Source organism: Mus musculus, chromosome 15 (assembly GCF_000001635.26).
Source record: "Mus musculus strain C57BL/6J chromosome 15, GRCm38.p6 C57BL/6J".
NCBI lineage: Eukaryota > Metazoa > Chordata > Mammalia > Rodentia > Muridae > Mus > Mus musculus.
This window is the reverse complement of record NC_000081.6, coordinates 73650099-73666838: the sequence shown is the minus strand read 5'-3', so window position 1 is coordinate 73666838 and position 16740 is coordinate 73650099.

The following is a 16740-nucleotide window of genomic DNA, read 5'->3' as shown; positions in this document are numbered from 1 at the left end:
CCTTTAATGCAGTTCCTCATGTTGTGGTGTGCAACTGTACTTTTTGGCTATTTTATTGGATTCTTATATCTACCACCCTTCTCAATCCCAGTCTCTTCCAACCACCCAACACTAGGTAGTAGAGAATGAAGGTTAGAGGGGAAACAGGGCATAGATCTCTTTAGACAATTTCCTGCTGATTAGAGGCTTTGAGTTCCTTGGGGCAAGTCCATTTTCATTATCAGGATATCTCCAACCAGCAGCCCAGCAAAAGCAATGGCAATCAGCACAACCAGCAAAAGCAACAGTAGAGACCATTAGCAGAAGTGGGGTAAGGGGTGGGGGTGGGGGCAGCAGCTGCTGTCTCTCTCCCCGGGTTCTGGCATTTTTATACCCTGCCAAGAGTCCCCAGAATTCCAAACATAAACTATCTTCAGCTGGCAGAATCATATCCCTGCCAGAGCATGAGGCAAATCATAGTCACCTGCTGTGGACAATCTGAACAGCTCCATATCTCACCCCTGGGATTAAAACAAAAACATATTCATATAACATAATTGGGTGTTTAAGGAAACCAAAGTTCTCACCATAGTGGTGACCTCCAATGATAAAATTACTTTTTTCCATTTGTTTTTGTTTGCTTTTTTATTTATTCACTTTACATCCCAATATGAGTTCCCCCCTCTCTTCCCAGTACCCTCATAAAATTATTTTTGTTGCTACATCATAATTGTACTTTTGTGATGAATCATAATATAAATATGTGGTATGCAGGATATCTCATATGTGACCCTTGTGAAAGGGTCCTTCTACTCCCAAGGAGGTCATGATTTACAGGTTGAGAACCACTGCTCTAGATGTTTATAGGTCATAGCCATGGAACATGCAGCAGTAAACAAGAGACCCTGTCTTAAAGTAGAGAGGGCAAGGACTAAATCCAAGGTTATTATCTGATGTATATATACACTATGGTATATGTGCTCACATACATGCACACATATCACATCATATATTTACATACAGAGAGAAATACACACACACAAACACACCTACACACAAGCACACACACAAATCAAGAACCACTTTTATGTCTTAAGTGGCTGAAAACCTCAAAAGAGGAGACTATTTAATGGCCAATGAAAGTTATATGAAATTGAACTTTCAGGGTCCACAAATAAAGCTTTATTAGAACACAACTATTACTAGAGTTATTAAGGTCAGAGGCTGGGCCCTGGCAGCCCTAGTAAGCCAGGCTTAATAGATCAGTTAAAAGTAGAAAGCAGAGGCAAGAGATGGCTCCGAGGTGAAGAGCACGTATTGCTCTTGCTTAGACTGGGTGGTTCAGAACCACCTGTAACTCAGCTCCAGGGATCCAATATCTCATCTGGACTCCAAAGAGCCTGCACAGTCCTAGTTGCCCTGGAACTTGCTTTGTAGACCTGACTGGCCTTGAACTCTTAGAGATCTTTGGCTTCTGAGTCCTGAGTGGGAATAAAGGCATGCCTGGCAATAAATCCTTTTTTTTTTTTTTAAGTGACAATCCATATGCCACAGTGAGGTGAGGAAGGAAGAGGTCTGGTTACCCTGCACTCCCACGGTTATCTTCCTCGGGGTCTGGTCATGAGCTCCAGCTTCTCTAAAGGAGAGAGGTGTGCACAGCTAAGCACTCCTAGTCAATCAATTATCCTTGTCTGGGCATGTGTCTTTCCTGCAAATTGGTCTGATAAGCTATACATCTCATTCCAGTAAACAAATTTCCCCTCTGGCTAGCATAAGGTTTCAGTCTTTTCCTTCTCCAGCAAGAGACACCCAGGGAAATTCCAGTTTCTTGGGTTACATTGTTTCAACCTCCAAAGGGAGGGCACAAGTGGTTTTTTGTTTTTTTTTTGTTTTTTAGAATATCTTCTTTCTTCCTAGGAGTTTTACAAACATGCTCCCTCACAAACCTTTCTTTTGAGAAAAGGTCTCCCTGTTCTTTACAGCCCAGGCTTGCCTCTGACTTTCAGCTATCCTCCTGCCTCTGTCTTCCAAATGCTAGCATCCAGGCGCTTAACCTCACATCCTCTTAAGCCTCTGGCCACTAGGTCTCATGCTGTACCTGCAGAGGCAAAGTTTTACAACAGAGAGGCCCTGAGCCTCAAAAACAAAACACTCTCTGGCTCTGTCTAGAAATGTACCAATCCTAACCATACGTGATCCTCATAAGTCCCTGAAGAGCTGATATTGGTGGGTGGGAAACTGAGGCACAGAGAATTTAAAGAAGTCACCAGGGGGCCCTGGATATTGTCTAAGCTACTAACTTATAAGTACCATGATACTCATCTCCAAGATACAGGGTCTTATTCTGTGGCCATCTGGTCTGGAACTCACTATGTAACTCAGGATGGCCTCAAACTTGTGGTAATCCTCCTGCTTCAACCACCTCAATGCTGAGATTACAGACATACACCACACATCCCATCAAACTCCCCTGACCCCCTTTTAAAAACGATTTGTTTGTTTGTTTGTTTATTTAGTATATATATTTTTTTCTAGACAGGGTTTCTCTGTATAGCCCTGGCTGTCCTGAAACTCACTCTGTAGACCAGGCTGGCCTCAAGCTCAGAAACCCACCTGCCTCTGCCTCCCAAGTGCTGGGATTAAAGGCCTGCGCCACCACTGCCCAGTTTATTATTTTTATTTTATGTGCCTTGTCAGGGACTCTAGTCAACCTGAGCATGGCAAACATGGCTCTGGCAGGCCCTGCCCCCATTCCTTCTGCCTTGCTTAAAAAAACATTAGACTACATTCCTAAAGCTAACCACCAAGGTCTATTCCCTTATTTGTCTACTTCCTCCTCCTGAGGCTGACTACCAAGGCCCTGCTACCAAAGTATTGAAGTCTAGCAATCAAAAGCTCCCTTAGGCTCAAGGAATTAACATTCCCAATTAAAAATTAAACACCCATTCTGAACATGAGGTTTCCTTTTCTCTATCTAGAGGCAGGCATTGTCCCCCACCTATGCCAGGACAAACATTCCTTCCCCCTCTCCCTTGTTTCTTTCCCCTTCTCCTTTGTCCTCTAACACCTGTCTTTGTCTCTTATTCCCAGTCCTCTGTCCCTCTGGAGCAAATACATCTTCTTTGTGCTGAGAACTATCCTGAACCAATACAGTACCTTTGCTTTGTGGTTTTGCCTGCATGTACATCTGTGTGTGGGTGCTGGATTCCCTGGGACTGAGTTACAGATACTTGTGAGTTGCCATATGGGTACTAGGAATTGAACCCTGGTCCTTTGGAAGACTGTTCTTAGCTGCTGAGATATCTTCCCAGTCCCAGACTTCACCTTTGTATGGGGATGCAGCCCACTGGGATCAGGTCTTAGCTACTTAGATAAGAGCATCTTCTGGTCCTCTGGGTTGGGATTCCCACATATGCCCATTGGGGTACAATTCAACATATGACAACCAGTGCAACTGGGTGGACTCCTCTCTGCACCTAACCTCCCAGTGGCATGACCTAAGGCCTCCTCCTAGCAAGTCTGTAAGAAAACAAAGTTCTCACACCGGGCGGTGGTGGCACACGCCTTTAATCCCAGCACTTGGGAGGCAGAGACAGGCGGATTTCTGAGTTCGAGGCCAGCCTGGTCTACAAAGTGAGTTCCAGGACAGCCAGGGCTATACTTCTGAGAAACCCTGTCTCATCTCGAAAAAAAAAAGAAAGAAAGAGAGAGAGAGAGAGAGAGAGAGAGAGAGAGAGAGAGAGAGAGAGAGAGAGAGAAAGAAAGAAAGAAAGAAAGAAAGAAAGAAAGAAAGAAAGAAAGAAAGAAAGAAAGAAAACCAAGTTCTCACCAGGATGCAAAGGGATTGCCTTTAGAGGGGAAGACAGCAGTTCAGAAGGAGGTGGAGCCCAGCCTGGTGGGGTGAATCAAGTTCACCAGGATGCTGTCAGAGTCAAATTTCAAAACCTAGGTCCTTGCAACAGCATCCCTGTCCTCTTCCTCCACCCCAGTCCTTGGCTATAGACACCCACAGGTGTATCGATGTGTTTTTGCTCCAGGCCCCACCTTGCCCTGCTGAAACCCTGGCATCTTTCAGCTGCCCAATCTAGAGGCACCTTTGCTTTTCTTCAATGCTTTCTCAGTGATCCCGGAAGGAGGACAAAGAGTCACGGAGCCCAGAGTGAGTCCCTGAGAATCACCCTCTCACCCCTTGACAGCATGGCCTTCCTAAGCTCCATGGGGTAGGGACGGGGGTGGGGACGGGGGAGACAATTTTAGAAAGAGTCTCGATGACACTTAGAAAAAGTTCTGCAGGGTCCATTCTCCCGGGCAGTAGGCTCGGAGAGGGCGTGGCCAGGCAGGGCTGGCCTGACCAAAGTTTAGCCCCAACTCCCACTGCCCCAGGTCCTCCCTCCTAAGTCAGAGCTGTTAGAGTTGCGTCACCCAGGAAGTATCTCCAGTGAGGCCCTCTGCAAGCCTGACGTCTCCCTTGCCCTGGAATCATGTAAGAGACAGAGAAAGCCTTTAGGAACGAGGCGGGGTGGAGTGAACAGCATGTGTAAGAGGAGTGAGGAGCCCTATCAGCCTCCTGAACTCCTGCCTCATTTCTCGGATAAGGAAACCGAGGCACGGGGGGGGGGGGGGTGCGGGTGCGGGGGTGCGGGGGGGGGGGTGCGGGGCACCGCATTGAGTTTAGCAGCGGCCAAGAGCCAGAGCTGAGTGGATCCATATGCATCCCTCCATCCCTTGGACCCCTGCCTCTTCATCCACACACCAGGCAAACCCTGCTCTTAATCCCCTTGCCCCCGGGGGTCATTGCAGGGTCTGTGGAGCTCACAGGAGTGGAATCCTCACTGTTGTGTCCTCCCCGCGGCCACCAACTGTGCCATAAGGAGTCAGAGCCAAGTGTGTAGCTGTGTTCCCGTGTTTTGGTTGGTCACCGAGGGCATGGCACTGGCTGATCGGGGCATTAAGTTAAATTTTTTCCCATCTGCTTCACAGAGTCGGAGAAGCTTCAGAAAAGATTCAGACCTTGGGGGAGCTGTGGCCTTTGGGATAAACAGTTTGTCTCAACCCTGCTGTCTCTCTCAACTGCTTCTCTTTACCAGAGAGTCCCAGGGAAATAAGTTCTCCTCCTCTCCATAAGCTCTTCAATGGGAGTGTTGTCCCATTTTATAGATGAGGAAACTGAGGTTCAGGCAGGTGAAGGGCCATAGCCAGGATAAATGTGTAGTAACATCTCCCCTGTCCCCCACTGACAGAGTATCAAGAGTCACAGGGATTATGAGTACCTCAGTCAGCAGGCAGAAACCCCACCGGAGAGCTCTAGCACTGGAGGCAGACAAATGTTTTGGGATCAGGGACATGAAGGCTTCTCACCTTAGGGCAGCTGAGCCTGAGGGTCAAGAGGCTGAGTGTGATCTGCATAGTTACCAGGGTAGAAAGCATTAATGGAAGATAACTTCAGGGAGCTGGGGAGATGGCTTAGTGGTTAAGAGCATTGTCTGCTCTTCCAGAGTAGCTGGGTTCAATTTCCAGCATCCACATGGCGGCTCACAACTGTCTGTAACTCAAGTTCCAGGGGATCTGGCTTCCTCACATAGACATTCATGCAGGCCAACACCAATCCACAGAAAAAAAGAAAAAAGGAAAAAGAAAAATCGATAACCTTGGTTCCGGAGGTCTGTCACGGGGGGCCCAAGCAGGAGGAAGGAGTCCCTGTGCCTGGCAGTTCCCATGACACTCTGGGGCGCTGAGTGACTTCTCAGGAAGACTTGAGCAACAGGAAGTGCATCGGAAAACAGAGGTGGGAAGAGCAAAGATGAATGCTTCTGACAGCTCTCAGAGCATCCTAAGCCCTGAGTGGGGAAAACCCACAGCCTACACAGTGAGCAGAGCAGGGCATACAGAACTGTGTGCACATTTATGCATGCATGTGCGCGTGTGCGTGTTCACCTATAGGTCTAAAGTCTAGGCAGTGCAGGTAGGGATGTGTTTGCAAATCCTAGTCTTATACCCTAGGGGACACTCACTTCATAAGCTGCAAGTCTCTTATAGTTGTCTATGTCAGTGCCATAGCCCTAGTCATGAGGAAAGGGAGTGAGGAAGCAGGTTGTCTGACCACACAGCTCAGATAAGGAAAGTGACTGTTTGCATCCTATATGTCCTTTGATCCCATCCTATATTGAAGTTAGGGGTAGCTAGGGTACAGCCTTAATGTGGGCTTGGGATGTGAGCTGTCAGGCCAGGGAGATACTGGGCCTGCACTCTGCAAAGGATCCAGGAACCCTCTTGGGTTTTGTGAGGATGGTGTGTTGCTTGCTGCTGCAGATGTGGAACCTGGAGTTCTGGCTGCATGTGATTTGCCCTGACTCGACTGGAAACCTCTCTTTCCTGTGGCACTCGTGCCTCGAAGCCAGCTGTGCCTGAGTGCTTGTTCTCACACTTTGGAGCCCTGAGGCTTCATTCAAAGAGAGGCCTTTCTCTCTCGCCCTGGTGCTCTCCAGATCTTAAGGATGATATCCCAAGGGCCTGAGCCCCTATGGTGAGGCTGCCAGCCCAGCAGCCAAAGTTTTTGCTCTTAGACAGAGTGGTGAAGAGGGCGTAGCTGCAGGCTCCTCAGGCGTAGGGTGCTGAACCAACCTAGCAGGTTGGGTGAGAACGAGGTGGGCCTCCTTCCGTTTCTGTACCCCACCCTGTAGGATAAGGGTGACCTTATTCCTGGCCTTGAAGACAGCCTAAGGCAATGAACAGAGAGACCAGAGCTTTGTGTTCCCGCATGGGTGGACAGCAAGGATCTTGGGATGGGCCAGTCCCTCATGGGTAGTATGTGGAAGATCACATGGGAGCTGACCAAGAAGTTCAGGACCCAGCATCAGGAGGCAAAGTTTCCAACAGGGACAGCACCTGACCACTGTGTTTGAAAAAGATTATTCCAGCTTGGCATGGAGACACATTCCTATAATCCCAGCACTTAGAAAGATAAAGGCAGAAGGAACAAGAACTTAAGGCCAACCTTGGTTATATAGTGAGTTCCAGGCCAGCTTGGGCTACAGAAGACCCTGTCTCAGAACAAACAAAACAATCCTTCCAAAAGTTCTGCAAAGGCAGACCTGGAGATGGTCAAGTAACGACAGTGGGCCCAGGCCGTGCCACAGTGTTCTTTGAGATGCCTACCTGTTCAGTTTCTGAACCCGTATTACCCTGCAGAGGACCAGAGGCCAGCAAGGTCCCAAGATGACGCCTTCCAGCTAGAAACGTGGAGATGGGCTTGCAGAGATACAGGGGCAGAGTCAAAGATCCAAGGAGGGTGGGCAGCAGAGAGTGACCCTCGTGCAGCATCTCTGGGCTCCCTCTTTTCCTTCCAGTTTTTTTCTGCTTCACCTGCTTGCTGCCCTCATCTCCACCCACCCCCTCCACCGCTCTGGCCCCGCCTACTACCAGCTGGCCCCTCCCACTACCAGCTCCTTGTACTCTTTCCTTCCCACTGTCTGGCACCTGTGTCTCACCCACAGTGGACAGCTTCGCGAGCAGGGAGAGTGGCCACCAGCCGCTGAAGGAATCGCTGTCTAAAGAACACTCCGTGCTGACTCCTGACTGAAGAACACTCCGTGCTCAAGTTAATGAAGCTAGCAGGAACCTCACTGGGGACAGAGCAGCACCTCATCCCCACCTCTCACCCCTACCCCCTGCTCCCCGCTAGGCTGTGCTGCTCTGTTGCCCCAGCTTCTGACCCCTTGTTGGAGCAGTAACCCCTGCTAGATGCCCTCTCACCCATCCTGTGCTGGCCTCCCATAGAGCCTCCTGCAGAACCTTCCAGGGTCCGGGCCTCCCTGAGCTCCAACGCTGTCTCTATAGTTCACAATGGTGGCCTACCCAGCAGTTGAGAAGTCAACTCAGTCTAGGTTTTAGCTGCATGGGGCTTGAGTCTCTGCCACCCACGACAGAGTCTGGCAGAGCAGATGATCCGCAAGTGGAAGAGAAAGAAAGATGGAGGCTGTGTGGACTGGTGCATGTATATATAACCCCAGTACTTTGAAAGGAGTTCTAGGACTAGCCTGGGCTACATAGAAAAACCTGTGTCTCAGGAAAGGGCAGGATAAGATAAGGCAAAATGAAGTCCATCTGTTCAAATAAAGGAGGCCACGCTAACCTGAGGCCACCTTAGAGTTTAACTGTGACATCACTTCCATCCTGAGCCCTGTAGCTAGTCGAAGACTAAGCCATGAGCCCCCTTACAAACTAGTCATTATCCCAGGAACAGAGCGAGCTGTAATCTACCTGAGACTGAATACTAGACACAGCCTGTACCTGGTCACACACTGAGCCCTGAGCCTATACTGCACTACACTGAGTTTGGAGGTTTTGTGTTGTTGGGTTGTTTTTTTTTTTTTTTGTGGGTTTTGTTTGTTTGTTTGTTTGTTTTATTTTATTTTATAGCATGTCTGAGTGTCTCTATGTGTGTCTGTACATCATATGCATGTCTGGTGGCCAAGAAGGTCAGAAGAAGGCATCAGATTCCCCCCTGAAATTGGAGTTACAAGGCAGTTGTGGGTTGCCCTGTGGGTACTGGGAACTTAACCGAGGTCCTCTTCAAAAGCTGCAAGTGTTCTTAACCTCTGAGTCATCTCTTCAGCTGCTGTGGGAATTTTGGGGGTTTGTTTTTTCTAGATTTTAAGATGGGCCTCCAGTAGCTCAGTTGGGCCTCAAACTTGGTCTGTAGCCAAGGATGATCTTGAATTCCTGATCCTTTTGCCTCTCCCTCCCAAATGCCGAGATTTCACCACCATGCTCAGTTCTATACTGAGTCCTGCCCTTGGCCACATGCTAAGCCCTAATCCTGGCTACACTCATATACTGAGCTCCAAAGCTGATCTGCTCTGAGCCCTGCCTTACCCAGAGTCACAGTTCTTGTCACGTTTTGAGAGCTCTCCTTGGTCAGATGTTCACCCCAAACCTTGGAATATCTCAAACCCTGATGTTTTGCTGTATCAGCACTGGCTCTGGCTTGTCTGAGCGCTGGCTTGGTTCTCGGTCTGTTTACTAGGTTGCTTTGCTGACTGCCCAGCACTCCCTCGCCAGCAAGCCTGGAGGAAGGTCTCTGCTCCGTTCTGCCCCAGGACCCAGCCCTGCCCAAACCAGAGGTGCTTGGGAGTCGTTTCCCAGACTTGTGATTAGGGAGGTCTGAGCTGTCCCACTCAATGGCAGCCTACAGCCCAGGAGTTCCTTTCCACCTCCAGCACAGTATCCAAGGGGTGTCCCTGGGAATGAGCCCAAACACTCAAAGCTCCTTGGAGCTAAAGTAGCTCCACAGACAACAGGACTGGACAGCCAGCCTGGTCAGCCAGCCCTTCTGCAACCACCATTTTTGGCCCTAGACTTCAGGCACTCCTGGCAACGTCTCTGGCTCACCAGCCTCGGGGTTAGACAGTAGTGACCCTGCCACAGGCAACCAACTAGCAGAGCTATTGGCTTGGATGCTAAACAGCTGGCCCCACCTCATCTCTGCGGTGAGGGGGCGAGTTGCCTTTTAGTTTGGCCTTGCCCTCTTCCAACTCCTTCTTACCTTTTATTTGTTTTGAAAAGGTGTCTCAATTTATAACCCCGGCTACTTTAAATTCTCTCTGTAACCTAGGGTGGCTTTTGAATTTAGCAATCCTCCTGCCTCAGCCCCAGCCCCCCCCCCAGAGTTGGGATTAGAGCTATGTACCACCACACCTCCTTCTTAATTGCATCTTATTTAGTGTGTGGGTGTCCACACCACGGTATGTGTGGTGGACAGAGGACAACTTCCGGGAGTCAACTCTTTCTTTCCACCATGTGACAGACAACCTCCAGTTGTCAGTCTTGGTGGCAAGCCATCTTGCCAGCTCCCTTTTTTTGTTTTGTTTTTTGTTTGTTTGTTTATTTTTGTTGTTGTTTTGTTTTTGTTGTTGTTGTTGTTGTTTTAAAAAAAGAAACCACCAATTTTCTGTGTTTCTGTGGTGTACCACGGCCTGCTCGTTCTAGCAGTGCCCAGCATGGAATGAGGCCTGCTTCATCCCACCCTTGCCCTGGTGAAGAAACTAAGTGTTCTTGCTTTCTTTCTGTTTGTATGCCTTCCTTCCTTCCTTTCATCTTTCTTTGTGTGTGTGTGTGTAGGGGTGGGGGCAGGTCAGAAAACAATCTCTGGTGTTAGCCTTCACTATCATCTTGAGATAAGATCTCTTCTTTTGTTGTTTTTGTTTGTTTGTTTTGGGGTGGTTTTTTTGTTTTTTTGGATTTGTTGTTGTTGTTGTTGTTGTTTTTCGAGACAGGGTTTCTCTGAGCAGCCCTGGCTGTCCTGGAATTCACTCTGTAGACCAGGCTGGCCTTGAACTCAGAAATCTGCCTGGCCGGGCGGTGGTGGCGCACGCCTTTAATCCCAGCACTTGGGAGGCAGAGGCAGGTGGATTTCTGAATTCGAGGCCAGCCTGGTCTACAGAGTGAGTTCCAGGACAGCCAGGGCTGCTCAGAGAAACCCTGTCTTGAAAAACAAACAAACAAACCCCCCCCCCAAAAAAAAGAAGAAAGAAGAAGAAGGAGGAGGAGGAAGAGGAGGAGGAAGAAGAGGAGGAGGAGGAGGAGGAGAAGGAGGAGGAGGAGGAGAAGAAGAAGAAGAAGAAAGAAGAAGAAGAAGAAGAAGAAGAAGAAGAAGAAGAAGAAGAAGAAGAAGAAGAAGAAGAAGAAGAAGAAGAGAAGTAGAGGAATAGAGGAGTAGAGGTTGGCCATGAGCACATGGGGGGCGGGAGGGATTGGGGAGAGAAGGGGAAAGGGGTGAGGGGACAGAGAGGGAGCAAGAAGGCAAGAGAGAAGGAGGTGAGCAAGCAGCCCCTTTTATAGTGAGCCAGGCATACCTGGCTGTTGCCAGGTAACTGTGGGGCAGAGCATACCTGACTGTTGCCAGGTAACTGTGGGGCGGAGTTTAGACAGAATGCTAACAATGAGTTCTGGGAATCTGAAATAGGCTTTATTTTGTTTTTTGTTTTTTTTTTCTTAGCTTTTTGAGACATGGTCTCATGTAACATAGGCTGGCCTAGACCCTATCATGTAGTTAAGGACGAACTTGTTATCCTCCTGCCTCTACCTTCCAAATTAGGATTATAGACTTATGCAATCACAGTTTGTGTTATGCAGTGCTGGGGACTGACCCAGAACTCCAGACTTCATCCAAAGAGGGCAAGCATCTCCCAGCTGCCCTACCCCTTCTTCATTCCTCCCATCCTCTTTTGAGAAAGCGTATTACCATGCAGATTAGGCTGGGGGTTGGCCTCAAATTAAAGTTCCTCCTTCTCAGGCTTCTCAGGTGCTGGGAGTATAAGCATGTGTCCTACCATGCCTGGCTCTCCAGTTAGTTCTGCTTTTAAATGACAGCTATCGGGCTGGAGAGATGGCTCAGTGATTAAAAGCACTGAGTGCTCCTTCAGAGGTCCTGAGTTCAATTCCCAGCAACCACATGGTGGCTCACAACCATCTGTAATGGGTTCTGATGCCCTCTTCTGTTGTGTTTGAAGACAGTGTACTCACATATATAAAATAAATAAATCTTTTAAAAAAATTACATCTAAGCCCGGCAGTGGTAGCGCATGCCTTTAATCCCAGCACTTGGGAAGCAGAGGCAGGTGGATTTCTGAGTTTGAGGCCAGCCTGGTCCACAGAGTGAGTTCCAGGACAGCCAGGGCTACACAGAAAAACCCTGTCTCAACCCCCCCCCCCAATTACATCTATCTATCTACCCACCCACCCATCCATCCATTTATCATCTATCTATCTACCTATCTATCTATCTATCTATCTATCTATCTATCTATCTATCTATCTATCTATCTGCGCTCTGTGTGTGTGTGTGTGTGTGTGTGTGTGTGTGTGTGTGTGTGTGTGTGTGTAAAATGTAAACACACAGAGGACAACTTTAGGGAATCAATTCTTTCCTCTCACTATCACACTCGGGTTGTCAAGCTTGGTGAGAAGTGCCTTTATCCACCGAGTCAGATCACTGGTTCTCAGCTTTCTGTCGGCTGAACGCTGAGGGAGGCAGGAATTACTGTGAGCTACAGTGACCTGTGAAGGCTGTCTGGAGGGGTGGCACACCGGGCAGTCTGGCCCAAGAAAAGCAAGGGTCAGGAGGTTTTGATCACAAAGGTGAGAGGGAGGAGAGACAGCTCCAAGTGATGCGAGGTCTTGTCCTAAGAGATGGATTCCTGGCTGAGGGCTGTGACCCCATAGGGAGGAGCACCCTGGAGACTGCAGTGCCTTGTTGATGCCAGCCAGTGGGGCGGTCCCATACATAACCTGTCTTCACCCTTCATTCTTAGAGCTGTGCCAGGTGCCTCACCCTGTCACCTGCTGTGGGCGGCTGGCTCCCTGCCTCCTCTCCAGGTCACCCTGGTCATTTGGTTCATGGCTGCAGCTTCTGAGGCCAGACTCTTCCCTTGCTCCTGCTCCTCTTGACAGGGTGACCTAGATATGTGGTGCTGTGCTACACTCCCTCCCACCCCCACCCCTTTCCCTATAGGCCTGGAAGCTGCTTGCAAAAGCTAGACAGCCTTCCTGGGTTCAGATCCTTGCTCGGCCACTTACCCACTGTCTGACCCCAGGCCTGATATTCGGTTCCTGTTTCCTCTTCTACAGAGGGGCACCAACAGCACTGGATTGCTATGTGCTTAAGGCAGCTTGTTTGTGGTTGGAGATGGTATCCTACCCTTGAACTCATGATCCTGCTCCTGCCTCTGAGTGCTGGGATGATGGACCTGTGCCGCTGGCTCACCATGCCTGGCTTGTAAGGTGGCTTTGATCACACAGGGCCTAAGCTGTTGGTTGGTTGGTTGTTTGGTTGTTTGGTTGGTTGTTTGGTTGGTTGGTTGGTTGGTTGATCGGTTGTTTTTTTTTTTGAGACAGATATTCTCTGTGTAGCCCCGGCTGTTCTAGAACTAGACATCTGCCTGCCTTTGCCTCCTGACTATCTGGCTGACACCTGAGTCCTTAATTCTCCTGCTTCCACCTCCCCTAGGATTATAATTAAACAGCACAATGAACATCTTTTTGTTGCTGTCAATTGTTTTTTTTTATCACATTTTTCACGATGTAGCCCAAGCTAGCCTCAAACTTTCATGGACCCACAGACACTCACTATCAAGTCTGCTTTATCTGAGGGACCGTCTGATGCTGATGCTGTCCTGAACTTCCCTGGGCCTCAATGGGACCGTCCTTCATCATCCTTTCCTGGTGTCCTCACTGCAGAGCTGGAGCTATGGGGACATTTTCTTCTCACTTCACAGATGGAGAAGACGGCTTAGGGAAGGACTCGTCTGGCATGCAGAGGCAGTGGAAGGAATTCAAACTTCCACGAGAAGTCATGTGATTCCCCAGGTATCCATACGACCTGGGGATCACCCTGGAAATTATGTGACTATACTCATGTCATTTGGTCCCAAATGGCCCCATGACCTTGGAAAGATTTGTGGACTCCTAAGGATTTCAGTAATCTCTGCTTTGTGGCCAATTCTGGAGCCTAAAGTCCTGACTGACCTAGCTCTGCCCAAGACTGAGGTTTTTTTTTTTTTTTTTTTTTTTTTTTTTTTTGAGGTTCCTTATTGCCAAGACCCCTGGACCTCTGACCTGCACGTTCAGGGCTTGTGGGAGGCTAGAGGTCTTTACCTTGCTGGAGGGAGATCTTGGCCTCAGAGTCTAGGCTCACTCACTCTCTTCTTAGGGAGTTGCCCCACTCCGTGGGGTTCCCACCCACTTCATTCCAGATGGGGCTTATAGCAGGGGGGAAGCAGAGAGGGGGGATGCTTCTCCAGGGTACATGCTTTGAAGGGCACTTAAACAAGGCTAGCTGGGGTGAGGGTTTTAGAGCATACTGGATGGAGCTGAACTATTTAGCCCTGGAGCAGAGAAAGGGGCGTGGCTCACAGGGGTTGTTCAAAATCTTTGGCAGTTAAATTAGCATGCTAATTGAGACAATGGGGAACTGGAAAATAGGAATTTTTTAAGGTGTTCACTTTTTTTTTTTTAAGCTTGGACTGGGCATGGTAGTACATGTCTGCTATGATCTTGGCACTCTGGAAACAGAGTCTGGAGTATCAAGAATTTGATGCCAATCCTGGTTTACCTAGTGAGTTTGAGGCCTTCTGGGCTGTGAGAATCCCTGTCTCAAAACAAATGAGAGCAAACAGTTGTATGAGCAAAGGTGCTTACCCAGGGACTGTGTAGTCAGGTCACAGCCTATGCCTTCTCTCTCTGCCCTCTTCAGAACCACCTGTCCCATGCTCAGAAGCAGGCAACAGTACTCTGAGTGAACTTACCTTCGGATGTAAAGGGATCTGGCAAGGTAGCAAGGGGCCTCAATTAATAAGTGGGTGTGCTTGTTGCTACTGTTGTTCTTATTGTTGTTGTTGTTTTGTTTAGTTGTCTGTTTCGTGACAGAGTCTCACTCTGTGGCCCAGACTGGCCTCCTACTCTCGATCCTGCAGCCTCAGCTTTAGCCTCCGGGGGCCGGGATTACAGGCGTGGATCTCCACACCCAGTTCTTTATTGAATTTTAATCATAGTACAATCTGAGCCATCCTAATTTACGCAGGGCTTCAATGTGCTTCACCTCCCTCCCCTCCCGGGAACCCACAAGTCCAAGGTTATCGCTTATCAATCTGAAGCTTTCCCCGCTGCAGAGAAGCCAGACGTTTCCCCCAGGAGAGTTCAAAGGGTATCAGGACAGTCGTCCTGAAGAGTCAGAGGAGGGTCTGTGGAAGGGCAGATGGGACAGGCCCTCAGGAGTGTGCCCTAGATGCACGTAGGCATCCGTACCTCTCAACAGCCTCCATCAGTTTTCCCTTGGGGCCATCCTGCCCTCAATCTTCAGCAGTTCCTGCAAGCAGAGAGGATACTCAGATTAGACGTACCCCCGCCCCCATTTACCTTCTCTGTCTATGAAATGGGATCATACCAGTGCCCAAAGTACAGAAGACTAAGGGCAGGGTGTGGGTAGATATGAGTGGGTTAAGTCCATCTCCTTTTCTGCTGAGTACTTCTTGGGTTTTGCCAAGCGTTGTCCTCCCCTCTGCTGTGGTCCAGCAGGTTTGCTATGCACTCCAGAGGCGGGAGTCTCCTCTCTCTTAGCACAGGCTGAGGAGCAGTTCAGGGAAGACCACCAGTTGGTAGCTGTCTTGATTAACGCAGGGTGCAGTGCAGACATCCTTATTGAAAGGGCCCTCATTTCCTCATGGGTCAAGGCACAGAGATGGGCAGGGAAGGAAAGACACCTTACAACAATAGACAGAATCCTCCCTTCCTGCATCTGCCATCTTGCTGACTGGACACCTAATGAGATGTGACCCAGAGGTGAGTCTTGTCTGGGTCAGCTATACTGTACAGAGGCAGGTACAACTTCTTGGGCCTTCTTGTCTCAAGAGGAACACACACACACACACACATAGGGCCGAAAATGGAAAGGACGTAGGTAGCAGGCCTCCTCGGGTAAGAGAGCAGACAGCAATGAAGCTATCGTGGCACTCCAGGCTCCCAAGCAGCTGGGAGATCACTGTTCTTTACAAACAAGAACTCCAGATTTGCGATGTAGTTTGTGGTACCTTTGTTTTAAAAACTGCGGAGCAGCAGAGTGGTGGAGGCACAAGCCTATAATCCCAGCACTCGGGAGGCAGAGGCAGGCGGGCAGATCTCTTGAGTTCAAGGCCAGCCTGGTCTACAGAGTGAGTTCCTGGACAGCCAGGGCTACACAGAGAAACCCTGTCTTGAAAAACCAAAACCAAACTAAACCAAAAAAGGAAGATCGCTGAGTCCATAGGGCTCGGTGGGGTGGGGTTCAATTCCTGGCACCTACATTAGGTAGGTGGCTCATAATCACCTATGACTCCAGCTTCAGTGGAATCCAACTCCTCTGGCCTCTGTGGGCACCTGCACTCCTGTACACATACTTACACATATGCGTGCACATACATAAACACACATACACACAAAGTGAAAGGAAAAAACCCTAAGTATTCAAAAAGCAAGTACTAAGCATCTGAAGATGGAGATGGGATGATAAATCAAAAATGGCATTCTCCTATCTATGAAGCCATTGGGGTTCCCCAGGCTCAGCCCGAAGCCAGGTAAGGGTCCAAGCATTCTTGCCCCTAAAACAGTCCAGGTACAGAGCCTTGCTTATTTATTTTTGTTTTGAGACAGGGCTTTGTGTGGCCCAGACCGATCTCAAGGTCATTCTATAGCAGAGAATAGCCATGTGCCCCTGATTCTCCTGCCTCGTCTTCCACAGTGCTAGGAAGACAGGTGTGGGTACAGGGCTTACAGACCCTAGTGCAAGAAGGCTGCCTGATGTCAAGCTCTCTTGGGACAGGGTGGGGCAGCAACTATTCACAACCTTGTGCTTCATGGAGAGTTTGGAGAAGGGAGAAGTCACCTGGGGACTGAGAACCCTTCCCCAAGCTGCCAAGAACAGCATGAAAGCAGAGCCAAAGGCTGCACACACATCAAACCTCCTTGGTGGCAGCATTGGATATTAAGCCTGGCCTGGGACAGAATACAGTCAGGGTGGCTCAACCCTGGACCTTTTAGCACATTCATGCACAACTGTCTTGGAGTTTCATTGTTGTGAAGAGACACATGACCAAGGCAACTCTCATAAAGGACAACATTTAACTGGGGCTGGCTTAAAGGTTCAGAGATTCAGTCCATTATCATCAAGGCAGGAAGCATGGCAGTCTCTAGGTAGGCATGGTGCTGGAGAAGCCGAGAGTTCTACATCTT